This window comes from Herpailurus yagouaroundi, unplaced genomic scaffold (assembly GCF_014898765.1).
Source record: "Herpailurus yagouaroundi ecotype Mexico unplaced genomic scaffold, PumYag 166, whole genome shotgun sequence".
Taxonomy (NCBI): Eukaryota; Metazoa; Chordata; class Mammalia; order Carnivora; family Felidae; genus Herpailurus; species Herpailurus yagouaroundi.
In genome coordinates this window covers 5,068,374-5,080,616 of record NW_024412407.1, presented here as the reverse complement: position 1 = coordinate 5,080,616, position 12,243 = coordinate 5,068,374, and the positions used below count along the sequence as shown (strand labels likewise).

The following is a 12,243-nucleotide window of genomic DNA, read 5'->3' as shown; positions in this document are numbered from 1 at the left end:
ATGCTCTGTCTCTCTCTGTCTCAAAAATAAATAATAAAACATTAAAATTTTTTTTTTAAATTAAAAAAAAAAGTGTGCAATTAATGGTTCGTAGTGTAATCACAGATATATGCAACTGTGACAACTTCAGAATGTTTTCATTACCCTTTAATTAGCATCCCCTCACCCTCAACCCTAGGCAACCAGTAATCTATTTTCTGTCTCTATAGATCACCCTATTCTGGACATTTCGTATGAACGGAATCGTAGTAGAGGTCGTCTTTGTTAACGGCTTCTTTCACTTAGCACGTTTTCAAGGTTCATCCACGTCGAAGCACATATTGGTACTACACTCCTTTTTCATGGCCAAATAATATTCCATTGTACGGCTACGCTATCAGTTGTTCATCCATTCATCTGTTGATGGACGTTTGGGCTGTTTCCACTTTTTGGCTGTCCCGAATAATGCTGCTATGAGCATCTATGTGCAAGTTTTCATGTGGATTTATGTTTTCATTTCCCTTGGGTATATACCTAGGAGTGGACCTGCTGGATCCTATGGTAACTTTAGGTTTACCTTTTGGAGGAACTACCAAGCTGTTTTCCAAACTGAATGCACCATTTTACAGTCCGGCCAACAGTGTACAAGTGTTTCTCTGTTGCTCCATGTCCTCACCACTTGTTATTGTCTGATTTCCTGGTTTTAGTCACCCTAGCAAGTGTGATACGATATCTCATTCTGGTTTTGATTTTTACTTCCCCAGTTAGTGATGTTGAGCATCTTTTCATGTGCTTATTGGCCATCTGTGTATCTTCCCTAGAAGAATGTCCATTCAGATCCTTGTTCATTCTTAATTAGATTATATGGGGTTTTTTAATTTATTATTATTATTATCATTTTAAATGTTTATTTATTTTGAGAGAGAGAAAGAGAGCTGCGGAGGGGCAGAGAGAGAGAACCCCAAGCAGGCTCTGCACTGTCAGCACAGAGCCTGATGCAGGGCTCGAATTTATGTACCCGTGAGATGGTGACCTGAGCCAAAATCAAGAGTTGGACACTTAACCGATTGAGCCACCCAGGTGCCCCAATTATGTTTTTTTTTTAATTGAGTTGTATTCAAAATATATATAAAAAATCCTCACAAGTCTCTTATTTATTATTTGCAAGTATTTTCTCCCATTCTATAGCTTGTCTTTGATGGTGACCACTTTTTCCTGGATGACTTTTCCCTTTTTTACGATGCTCCTCCCTGCCCTTGCCCCAGCCATCTTGCACTTCTACTTCTGTGTGTATTTTAAAACTTAGCATGGTTTTGTAGGGTTGTGTACACACACACACACACTTAAAAAAAAATAGACATAGCACCATGTTCTTCTCACTGTTCTATACCTTTCTTTAGAAAAACAATTAAAAAAACAAACACCCAAACCACAGACTTTATTTGGCTTTTACCAGTTTTTCCACTGATGTCCACTCCACTGATGTTTTCTAATCCAACATCTAATCTAGGATCCCACACTGTATTTAATCACCAAATCTCCTTATTCTCCTATGATTCATGACAGTTCCTCAGTCTTTGTCTTTCATGACCTTGACATTTTGGAAGGGAAGGGAATGGATCAGGTCAGTATTTTACAGAACGTTCCCTTATTGGGGTTTGTTTGATGTTTTCTCCAGTTAGACCGAGGTTCTGAATTTTTAGAAGGAATACCATAGAGGGTGCCCTTCTCAGTGCATTATACCAGGGGTATAATGTTGCGACGTCTTATGACTGGTGAGGTTAACCTTGACCACCTGGTTAGACGGTATCTGCTAGTGGGTTTATCCACTGTAAAGTTACTATTTTTCCTTTTGTAATTAGTAACCAGTTTGGGGGGCAATACTTATTGACCATGCAAACACCCTGTTTCTTCTTAAATTCTCACCCACTAATTTTAGGATTCATCAGTGGATCTTGCTCGCAGCAATTGCTGTAGCATTCTAATGATAATTTTTGATTGCCTTCATTCCTTACACATTTATTAATGAGAAGTTTTCTATAAGGAAAAGCCGTCCCTTCACTGCCACTGATTTACCTAATTACATATTTATATTAGCACAAACTCATGGATATTTTATTCTTTGGATTATAATCCAATAGTATCATCATTGACTTCATTGCTTAAATTCCAGCCTTGATCATGGAGAACTCTTTCAGGCTGGCTCCTGTATCCTTTCAACATGCCCCCATACAAAGAAAATGTATTTACTTAAAAAAAAATTTTTTTTTAACATTTATTCATTTTTGAGACAAAGAAAGAGAGAGAGAGCATGAGTGAGGGAAGGGCAGAAAGAGAGGGAGACAGACAGAATCTGAAGCAGGCTCCAGGCTCTGAGCTGTCAGCATAGAGCCCGATGTGGAGCTCGAACACATGAACTGTGGGATCACGGCCTGAGCCGAAGTCGGACGCTCAACCAACTGAGCCATCCAGGCGCCCCGAAGATGTATTTACTTTTTAACATCTGCTTACTTTCTGGCACCATAAAATGTTCCAGACTTATCTTATATTTTCCCTGCCACAATCACTTTTCCAAGAAGCTCCACCAGAGCAATCATCTTTCTAAAACTGTAAGTCTAATTGTGTCCCTCCTGCCTCAAATCTTCCCATGACCTCTGAGTGCCTCGGGGACAGACCAAAGCCCTCAGCACAGTCCTGGAAGCCCTGCCCTGGCCCCAGAGCAATTCTCCTGAAAAGCTGTCCTGAACTGATGCTGCCCACATTGATCTGTCTTCTTCAAGTGCCTCCTGCAGGACCAACTGTACTGTGTCCTGTTCTCTAGTCCTCCCCTATGAGGAAGACGGGACTTCCCGGGCTATCAGAAGGGGGGCTCCCCGAGGAGGAGCCCTGCCTACATAATTGTACCCCCACTTGCTGCCAGTGCACTGCTTCTGTCCACGAGGCCCTGAACCTGGTGATCTCCTTTCATTCCAGACAGAATAAGACCAGAAAGAAGAGATGGTGGGCTCATCAGGGTCTCTTCAAGACCCCCAACTGCGCCCCCCCCCCAAATGGCTCTGAGGGCCCATATGACAAACCATGCTGAGAGGTGAGGAAGGGATGGTTTCAGATTTGTCCCTATCCAAGCCCTCAACCCACACCCAAGCCTCAGTGGTTCCCTCTGGCAAATGGGACTAATCTATTTATTTTGAGGATATTTCCAAACAGATCACTCAGTGGGAGTCACAACACTGGGTACTGGGGGGCCACTCAGAGACGGATCAGTTCTTCTCACCTCTTGGGGCTTGCAGTCTGTTGGGGGACATAAGACATGTAGGTGATAGCTGTACTGTGAAGGAAGTCCCACGAGAGAATTTTTTTTTTTTTAATTTTTTTTTCAACATTTATTTATTTTTGGGACAGAGAGAGACAGAGCATGAACGGGGGAGGGACAGAGAGAGAGGGAGACACAGAATCGGAAACAGGCTCCAGGCTCTGAGCCATCAGCCCAGAGCCCGACGCGGGGCTCGAACTCCCGGACCGCGAGATCGTGACCTGGCTGAAGTTGGACGCTTAACCGACTGCGCCACCCAGGCGCCCCGAGAATTTTTTTTTTTTGAGAACTTTAAAAATCAGGAGAGAAATAGTAAGCTGCAGTTGAAACAGTTTTTTCAGAACTCAAGGCATCAAGTGAAGTGGGACTTTATAGACCCGTAGGGTTTAGGGACACGGGAACGGCAAGGGGGTCATTCTAGGCAAAAGGCAGGCATAAACAGAAGGCAGAAATCTGTGGGTGTGTACGGAAACAGAATGACTCAGTGCAGCTGGACTGAAGGGCATTTGAAGGTGAGTGTTTCCTGGTCCCCTGGCCCATGCCAGTTACTAACTCCTCTCCTATCTCCTGACCCAACAGCAGAGTCAGCATATTTTCAACACCCTGGGTGTAACCAGAGACACGTGCTGGGTCCCACAGGAAGAGCTGAGGCAGAGAGGCTCCTGGAGGCAGCAGTAGAGGCAACTGCTGAGTTGACTACTGGTACATCAGCGATCCGCTCTCAGGTCCAAGAGGAAAAGGGCCTGGGAGGCTGCATAGCCTGATGGCTCTCAGGCTGCACCTGCAGGCCCTACCCTCCCAGCCCCCAGGGCTGACTCCCTCAGCTTCCTTTCTTGGCCTCTTTCTTCAAAGGGAACAGGCTTTGGCCAGCCAAATGCCTTCCACGTCCAGGCGGCTTCAGTGTTGACTTCGTGGTTGCCATTTGGCCAGAGCGCGGAGGTGACCTCCTAAGCTACCAGCTCTGGAAGAAGAAAGCAGCCTTCCCTGGGAACAAAAGTAGCTCTGGCACACTCACAAACCCTCACTCTCTGCTCTTATTTGTGCCCACAAATGGGAGTGAGACTTCCTGGATTCCGGTTCTGGCTCAGCCACACTGAATGACCCTGGGTGAAGCCTAGAACCTTTCTGGGACTCAGTTTTCCTATCTGTAAAATGGGATGAATTCTCTGACTTCTCTCCTCCTGCAGGACATAGAAGGATGAGATCATGTCTGGAAAGGGATTGCAGCTGAGAAGACAGGTCCCCTCATGTGGGGTAAGGGGGTTGAAGGTGAGGAGCTTGGCAGGGCTTTTAGGAGAAGCCCTTGGCTTTGATTCTGCCTTCCTCCCACAGGGCCCACAGGCTTCTCAGGAAAGCAGGGGGTGGGGGGCGGGGAGTGGGGAGAGGAAGGGACAGCAAAGCCAAGAGCTTTAGCCTTCTTCCAGTCCCAGGGACAGGAAGTGAGGTGCCGTCTAGAGAGGAAGTGAGAAGCAAACACCCCCCAACTTCCCCTCGGCCTGCAGTGGAAAGGAAGGTTCCAGCTTCAGCAGCCTGCAGGCCCAGAGCTGGGGATAGAAGACGGTGGGGTGGGGGTGGGGAGGAGGCCTTATCCATACCATCTGACAGAGAAAGGGGTTTCTTGTTTTGGACATAATAAAAGTCAAGGGGCCCAGGACATCCCGCAGACTGGGAAAGAGGTCAAGCTGAAAAACCCAGCCTTCCAGGTCACGTGGCACCACATCGCAGTCCTGGGCCCAGACCCTTGCTCTCAGCTTCATACTGTGCCATACCATGTGCCCCGCCCCCCTCGGCAACACATGCACACTCCCACACACACCAAGGTGGACCAGGTCCTCTGATTACTGGTTCTTCCAATATATGCCCTTTCCTTAGCACAACACTAGCACATAGTAACTGCTGGACAGAGCTTGAGAATTCCTCAGAGGCTGGTTTTGGCCTAAACCTTGGCATCTGAATGACGTTTAGTATACGAAGCTGAACAAACCCTGCTTATGGCCTGGGGCCAACTGGGGGGCCCTGGGTGGGTGGTAAAGATTGGAAACCAGAGACCTGACAGAGATGGAAGGAAAAAATCCATGCACACCCAGATATTGCCAACAGGTACCAGATGAAGACAATATATGCTATCTGCTATCATTTGGGTAAGGGAAGAAACCTAAGAATACGCATTACATTCGTTTTGTGTATTCTTTTTTTTTTTTTTTAAGTTTAATTTTTACTTATTTTGAGAGAGAGAGAGAGAGAGAGAGAATGAGCAAGGGAGAGAATGAGCGGGGGAGGGAGAGAACAAGAGAGAGGGAAAGAGAGAGAATTCCAAAAAAGCTCTATGCTGAGCATGACATGGGGCTCAATCCCACAACCATGAGATCACGACCTGAGCTGAAAGTAAGAGTCAGTGGCTTAACCAAATGAGCCACCCAGGTGTCCCTGCGTAAAGACATTCTTGAGGGCTATGTAAAAAATAAGTGATTATCTGTAGAGGAAAAAAGGGTGGAGGTGGGAGCACAATTTCTCAACGTATACCTTTTTGTACCATTTTGATTTTTGGACTATGTTAAAAAAATGTCTAATGAAAAACTGCAATACGAAACTTAAAAAAAAAAGAAGGTATAACCACTTTCCCAAGTGATTTCTTTTTTTTTTTTTAATTTTTTTAATGTTTATTTTTGAGAGAGAGAGAGTGTGTAAGCAGGGGAGGGGCAGAGAAAGAGGGGGATACAGAATCGGAAACAGGCTCCAGGCTCTGAGCGGTCAGCACAGAGCCCGACACGGGGCTGGAACTCATGAACCGTGAGATCACGATCTGAGCCGAAGTTGGATGCTTAACCAACTGAGCTACCTACATGCCCCTCCCAGGTGATTTCTAAAGCTCATCCCAGCTGGGGATATTAGAATGGGGAATTTGGGGATAGTCCCATATTAGAAGTAGGGACCAGGTCCCTGGGACAAGGGAGTGGTGAGGAGATCTGGCTAGATGAGGCCAAAGGACACCAGTCTTCACTCCCTTTCTTCCCGTAATGCTCTCACTGAGCTAGGAGACAGGCCCTTTCACACCCAGGCTGTGGTGCAGCATGGTAGCACCAAACTACTCAGAAGGTGGTCAGGGCCGCTTCCTCCTGGGTTCATTCTAGATCGCACAGGGCAGAAGCAAAGGTGGGAGGTTGGGCAAGGGGAGAGTTTGGGGCAGATGGGAGTACGTTGGGGTAAATGACACACGGGAGTACCTATGGCTGCTGCGGACAGGTTCTGGGGGTGTCTCCACAGGTCTTAATATCTATCTAAAAGGACCATAAAAGGACCACCTGCAGCCCCCCCATCAAGCCAGCTAGGGGTAAAATGAATCAGGCCACAGAAGTGTGACTGCTGAGAATCCTAGGGCCACACCCCAGGAGTTCTGGGGCCCCTCACAGTCTCATCTAGGAACAACCTCATCATTCTACCCAGGGAGGGACAATTTCAAGCCCTTCATGACAGTGAGAACTGTAGACGAGTGCCCCAAGCAGCACCCACCACCACTCAAGCCTTGCAGGCATCAGCATGAGAAACAGAATGGGGTCCTCTCTCTTTTTAAAATATCTATCTATAGGGACCCCTGGGTGGCTCAGGAGGTTAAGCATCCATCCGATTCTTGATTTTAGCTCAGGTCATGATCTCACAATTCAGGAGTTCAAGCCCCATCAGGCTCCATGCTGATAGTGTGGAGCCTGCTTGAGATGCTCTCTCTGCTGCTCTCTCTTTCTTGCTCAAACATAAATAAACTTAAAAAAAATTTTTTTAAATAAAAGAAAAAATAGGGGCGCCTGGGTGGCTTGGTCGATTAAGCGTCTGACTTCGGCTCAGGTCATCATCTCACGGTCCGTGAGTTCGAGCCCCGCGTCGGGCTCTGTGCTGACCGCTCAGAGCCTGGAGCCTGTTTCCGATTCTGTGTCTCCCTCTCTCTCTGCCCCTCCCCTGTTCATGCTCTGTCTCTCTCTGTCTCAAAGATAAACCTTAAAAAAAATAAATAAAAAATAAATAAAAAATAAATAAAATAAAAAATACCTACCTATATGCATATAGATATTTTTTAAATTTTTTTTACATTTTATTTATTTTTGATAGAGAGAGAGCACAAGTGGGGGAGGGGCAGAGAGAGACAGAGACACAGAATCCGAAGTAGGCTCCAGGCTCCGAGCTGTCAGCACAGAGCCCGACGTGGGGCTCGAACTCACAAACCACGAGGTCATGACCTGAGCCGAAGTCGGACGCTTAACCGACTGAGCCACCCAGGCACCCGTAGATAGATATTTTTTTAAAGTTTGGTGAATACTGGAGAAATCCCAGAGCCCAAGGACAGCTATAAGGCCCAGGTAGTGTGCCTGGCTGTGCTCTTCTCAGCGGCTGCTGGATTTGTAGAAATCAGTAATAATAGCAATGATAATTCACCTTAATAACAGCCTGGCCTCCTCAGGCTTCTTTCATCTGTGTTAACTCCCAGAGCTGGGAAAATGGTAATTATTGAGCAAGTGCCACACCCCAGCTATGATGTGTTATTAATCCATCAGCACAGGCTGGGAAACTGAGGCCCAGGGAGGCTTTCCCCTCACACAGAACTAAGAATACAGGAGCTGAGGGCCACTGGGTAGTGAGGAACTGAAGGTGCTGGTTCCGTTCCTGCTGCGTTTTGGGCCAGGGCCTCTGATCTTGAATGTGTGTGGACACTCACTCTGCCAAAGTACTGCAAAGCAGATCAACAGCTGCTTTGAGCACCTCTGGATCTCCGCAACGCACACAGGCACTGCAGGGTAAGTGAGCGCTCAGCCCTCCCAACAGCCCCACACTGCGGGCGCCATCTGCAAAGTGGGAACAAGGGGCATCTTGCAGCTGGGAGGGTGGATCAGATCAGAAATATGTCTAGAAGTGGGGAGACTACTTCTCAGGGAGTCAAGCCCATCTCTGCAACCCCCTTCCAACTTTGGCACTGATTTCAAAATAATGAGACCGTTCTTATAGCAAGGTGGCGTGGTCTGTCACTGTTGTAGAAACCTGCAGAGGAGGTCCAGATGGCCTGTGTCCTCCAGAAGGGCAGGGGAAGGTAGGCAAAGAGTCACAGACGACTAAAGATCTTTTCCCATCATGGCCATGGAGGGAAGCAGCAGAGGCTCAAATGAGGATGGGAGGGTCAACACAGAGGCACTGCCTGTGTGGAGCCATTCACAGCCTATGTGCCTGGTACTGTGAGAGATGCTGGGAACAGACACAATCTCAGCTCTGGGGAAACCGCAAGGGCCAAGCCAGGAGCAACCAATGACCTTGTCCTCCAACCTTCCAGGGCAGGGCCTGGGGAAAAACATTAAGGGTGGTGCTCTAGGGCATTGGAAGTTATTTTTCTTCAGCATGTTAGAGCTGACCAGAGCCCCTGAGATAACACTCTGACCCTCCAGCTCTCCACAATCTCAGGTTCAAGAAATGCCCTCTCTGCTTTAAGTTTGGCCAGGCCCCTCATGCATGAGAAATTAAGGCAGGCTGGAACCATGTAAAACACTAGACCAGAGTCAGGAGCCCTGCCTCTGACACTCATCATTGCATGAATCACTTCCCCCTCTGGACTTCACAGTTTCCCCATTTTTAACACGAGGGCGTTGGACTAGATGTCTCTAGGATTCCTTCCAGCCTATGACTATGTTGTTTTGATGTGGTGGCAGATCCCAGGTTGATTTACATAAATTTGCATGTTCAATCAGAAATCCCAAACTCCAAGTATAGAAAATCCAATCAGTCCATTAGTGCAGCCAGACTAGGGCTGGAGGAGCCTGCCAGGTTTGGGTGAGGATTGTCAAAGCAGACTGTGGTAGTGGTGGTGAATTGGGGGAGGAGCCGGGGGAAGCAGGGCGAGAAGTGGCATTTGTTCTAAGGGATGCAGTTCTGGTGAGCCAGAGCTGACGGGGCCAGGGTCCCCTCTTCAGCTATCAGGCAAGGGTCCTTTCTCCTCCTGCTTCTAACGGGGCCTCTGGCTGGCCAGCCTCGGAGCCACACCCCAAGAGGAAACAGCAGCCTCTGCCTAGCAACAGCCGCATCCTTCACTCTGACAGGGACTCCACCATTAACCACTTTCTGGGAAACTGACCTCCCTGGGAGCTTCCATTCTCCAATCCAGGGACTCCTCACAGTGAGGAAGGTTTCCTTGGGGTCTAACCTAAATACCTCCTGTTGTAGCTTCAATCCATGGGCAGCAGGGCCCAGGGAAGAGGGCTCCCCAGGCTCAGGAGAGCTAGCAATGCAGGAGAATGCGTCCCATGTCTAACCAATCCCACAGCCTCTCTAACTACCACCTCCTCTAACATCCCCCTTGGCACCTGGGAGATCAAGGATGAAAACAAACAAGGAAAACGTGAAGGCTTTGGCTCTTGGGCTAGAGAGCAAGTCCCAACCTGGAGAACCTGACTCCTGAGAAACTGTACCCCCAGGAGGGAAGGAGGCTGGGAAAGGTGGGGCTGGGGCAGTTTCTCCCTGCTGCTTGGCTGCCATGTTAGGGCTTGGGAGGCTGGCTGGACTGGGTAAAGGCAGCAGGGAGGACTCCTTAAGCCCACTGCCTGGGGACTGGGTAGGGAAGAGGGGTGGGGGAGGGCACAGGTGAGGTGAGTAGGGCCAGGGAGTGAGATGGGCAACAGCAGCAGGGCTCTCGTCCTCTTCCCATAAGAGGGTGGATGAGTGTGCTGTGCTCCCTGGCTCAGATCCTAAAACAAGTCCCAACAGCTGAGATGCAAACTGTCTCCTGGGAATCTGCTTACCCTACTGGCCCTTGGCTGCTGCCCCTTCTCTCAACTCCTCCCCAAAGGCCCAACTCAAAGACTGGCCTGCCAGGATGTCTCAGCAGAGGCCTTGATGGGTGGGCCAAACCCCAGCCAGCAAGAGTTCATATCCCAATCCACCAAGAGTAAGCAAGACAATGGCAGAAGAAGCGATTCTTCTTAGGCAGAATAAGGGAGTCTGCTCCTCTCCACCCAAGGTTCCAGTCCTAAGCAACTATGACTTAGAACTGTATCACCCAACATCTACCCCTTCCAACTTCAAAGGCACCCTGCCAGAGGACCTTTCTACCTTTCAGATTCACTTATCAGTGGAACCACACAATGTCAAAAAGCGAAAGGGAATGTTAGAGCTCTCTAGTGCAATTGCTGAATTTTACAGATAGGAGAAAAAGAGCCCCAGAGAGGCAAGCTCTCTTGGCCAAAGTCACACAGCAAGCTGGGAAGAGAAGACACCAGTGCTTCTGACTCCCAGTCCACAGAGATAGCAGCCTGGTCCTCATATACATTGGTTTCTGCCTACTGTGGAACAGCCTTCTCTGCAGCCCAGGCCATCTGCCTCTCTAGGTTCCCACTCTGTTCCAAAGACCTAAACTGGAGAAAGATGCTGGAGTGCCTGAGCCACCTCATGCCGAGACCACAGACTTAGAAAACAAAGTTGAATTATGTGGGAATAGATCCCCAGACAGGAATACACGTTTCTCTGAAGTAGGAAACCCACTAACCCTAGGCTGTTCACAGAAAGTCAGGGAACCAATACGAGAAGTGAATTTTGTGTCTCCCTTCTTGAAAGACCAGGGGTCTTGGAGTCAGCTGGCATAATGTCTTCCAAGAGAGGGTCTGCAACAAGACAACTAGGCTGGGTTCATTTTTTCCAAAAGTACTGTCCATAGAATGGTTAGACACTGACTCCCTCTCTCCTGTCCCCCAGGACCACCCCTGTCCCAGGCATCTTCCTCCAGCCACTACCTCTGGCAGACAGTTGTGCTTAGCCAAGAGGTCCCGTGGAGAGGGCGAGGGTGGTTGGGAGGGAGTAAGAGGGGTTTGCCTTCACAGCCAGGAACCCATCAGTGTAAGACCCCCCTGGTTCCTCAGAAAGGCGAGCATTTGCGAAGTAGCAGCTGGCAGGCTGGATGGATAGAGCTGAGAACCTGGAAAACCAGGCCTGCGGGAGGTGAGGGACCTTCGTGCCCTTGGGGCAGTGCCAGGACTGGAGACATGGGGCCTTGGGCCCAGAATAAGGAGAAGGGGGCTGGGGTTCGGTGAGCCGCTTTTCTAGTCGGCCTAGGCCAGGGGAGTGTCGGGCACAGATAAATTCTCTGCATTCTTCTGGCACCGCAGCCAGGACCCAGAGAGCCTTTTCTGCAGGCGCTGCCCTGGCCCCACACCCTGCCCAGCCCTTCTCCCTCCCTCAGTCTCTCTTTAGTGTTCAGCCTCCCGGCCCCCGCCTCCTTCCTTCCCGCAGCCCCTCAAAGCCACGGAAGGATTGTTCCTAGAGACCCTGATCTCTCCGCCTCTCCCCATCTTCCCCACGCCCTACCGCCCCAGGCCACGGGGACTGCAAGGAGGGCGAAGAGGAGCCCGGGGCTCGTCTCCGCGCCTGCGCTTTGGGGAGAGCCTCCCTCCCCCCCCTGCGCAACAACCCCGCACCGCTAAGCGGCACCCGGACAGTGAGATGCGGGTGGGGTAGGGTGCGCAGCTGGGGCAAGGTCAGTGCTTTCAAAGAGGGAGGGAGACCGGCCCCCGGAACATCCCCCTGTCCCGAAAGTTTCCCTTCCGGGGCCATGGAGTGTGCGCGAGGATGGCGCGGGGGGCGGTAGGGGGTGGGGTAGGGGTGGACAGAGTCGCAGCCGGACCCCCCACCCCCACCCCGGGACAGTGCGGCGGGAGGGAGGGGCAGGCAGCTAGGTCCGGGCAGGAAAGCGCGCCGCCCCCTCCGACCCTAGGCTGCCACGAGAGCCTTACCCTTCAAACCGCCCACCCCCAGCCCAGAGCTTACAGACCCTCCACTCGCCGCCTTTTAAATCCCAAGTAGGCCTGGAACTCACCGAAATGAGGTGCTGAACTGGGCCAGGGCAGGCCGGATCCGCCGGGTCCATGGCCGCGGCTCGGGGGCGGGGGGCAGAAGAAGGGGGGTGCTGGGGCCGCCTCTTGATGTCAAGG

General features: G+C 50.0%; 1 protein-coding gene across 3 annotated transcripts in view; it reads right to left on the bottom strand.

Annotated features, from left to right (window-relative positions):
• NCKAP5L (NCK associated protein 5 like) overlaps positions 1-12,239 on the bottom strand; it is a 33,248-nt gene extending 21,009 nt beyond the window's left edge. For 2 of the 3 annotated variants that reach the window (XM_040488205.1, XM_040488206.1), the window contains exon 1: positions 12,129-12,239. The gene's annotated coding sequence lies outside the window, so the exon portion shown is untranslated. The remainder of the gene's footprint in view (positions 1-12,128) is intronic. The other variant, XM_040488204.1, reaches the window with a different exon arrangement.
• Positions 12,240-12,243: the final 4 nt, after the last annotated feature.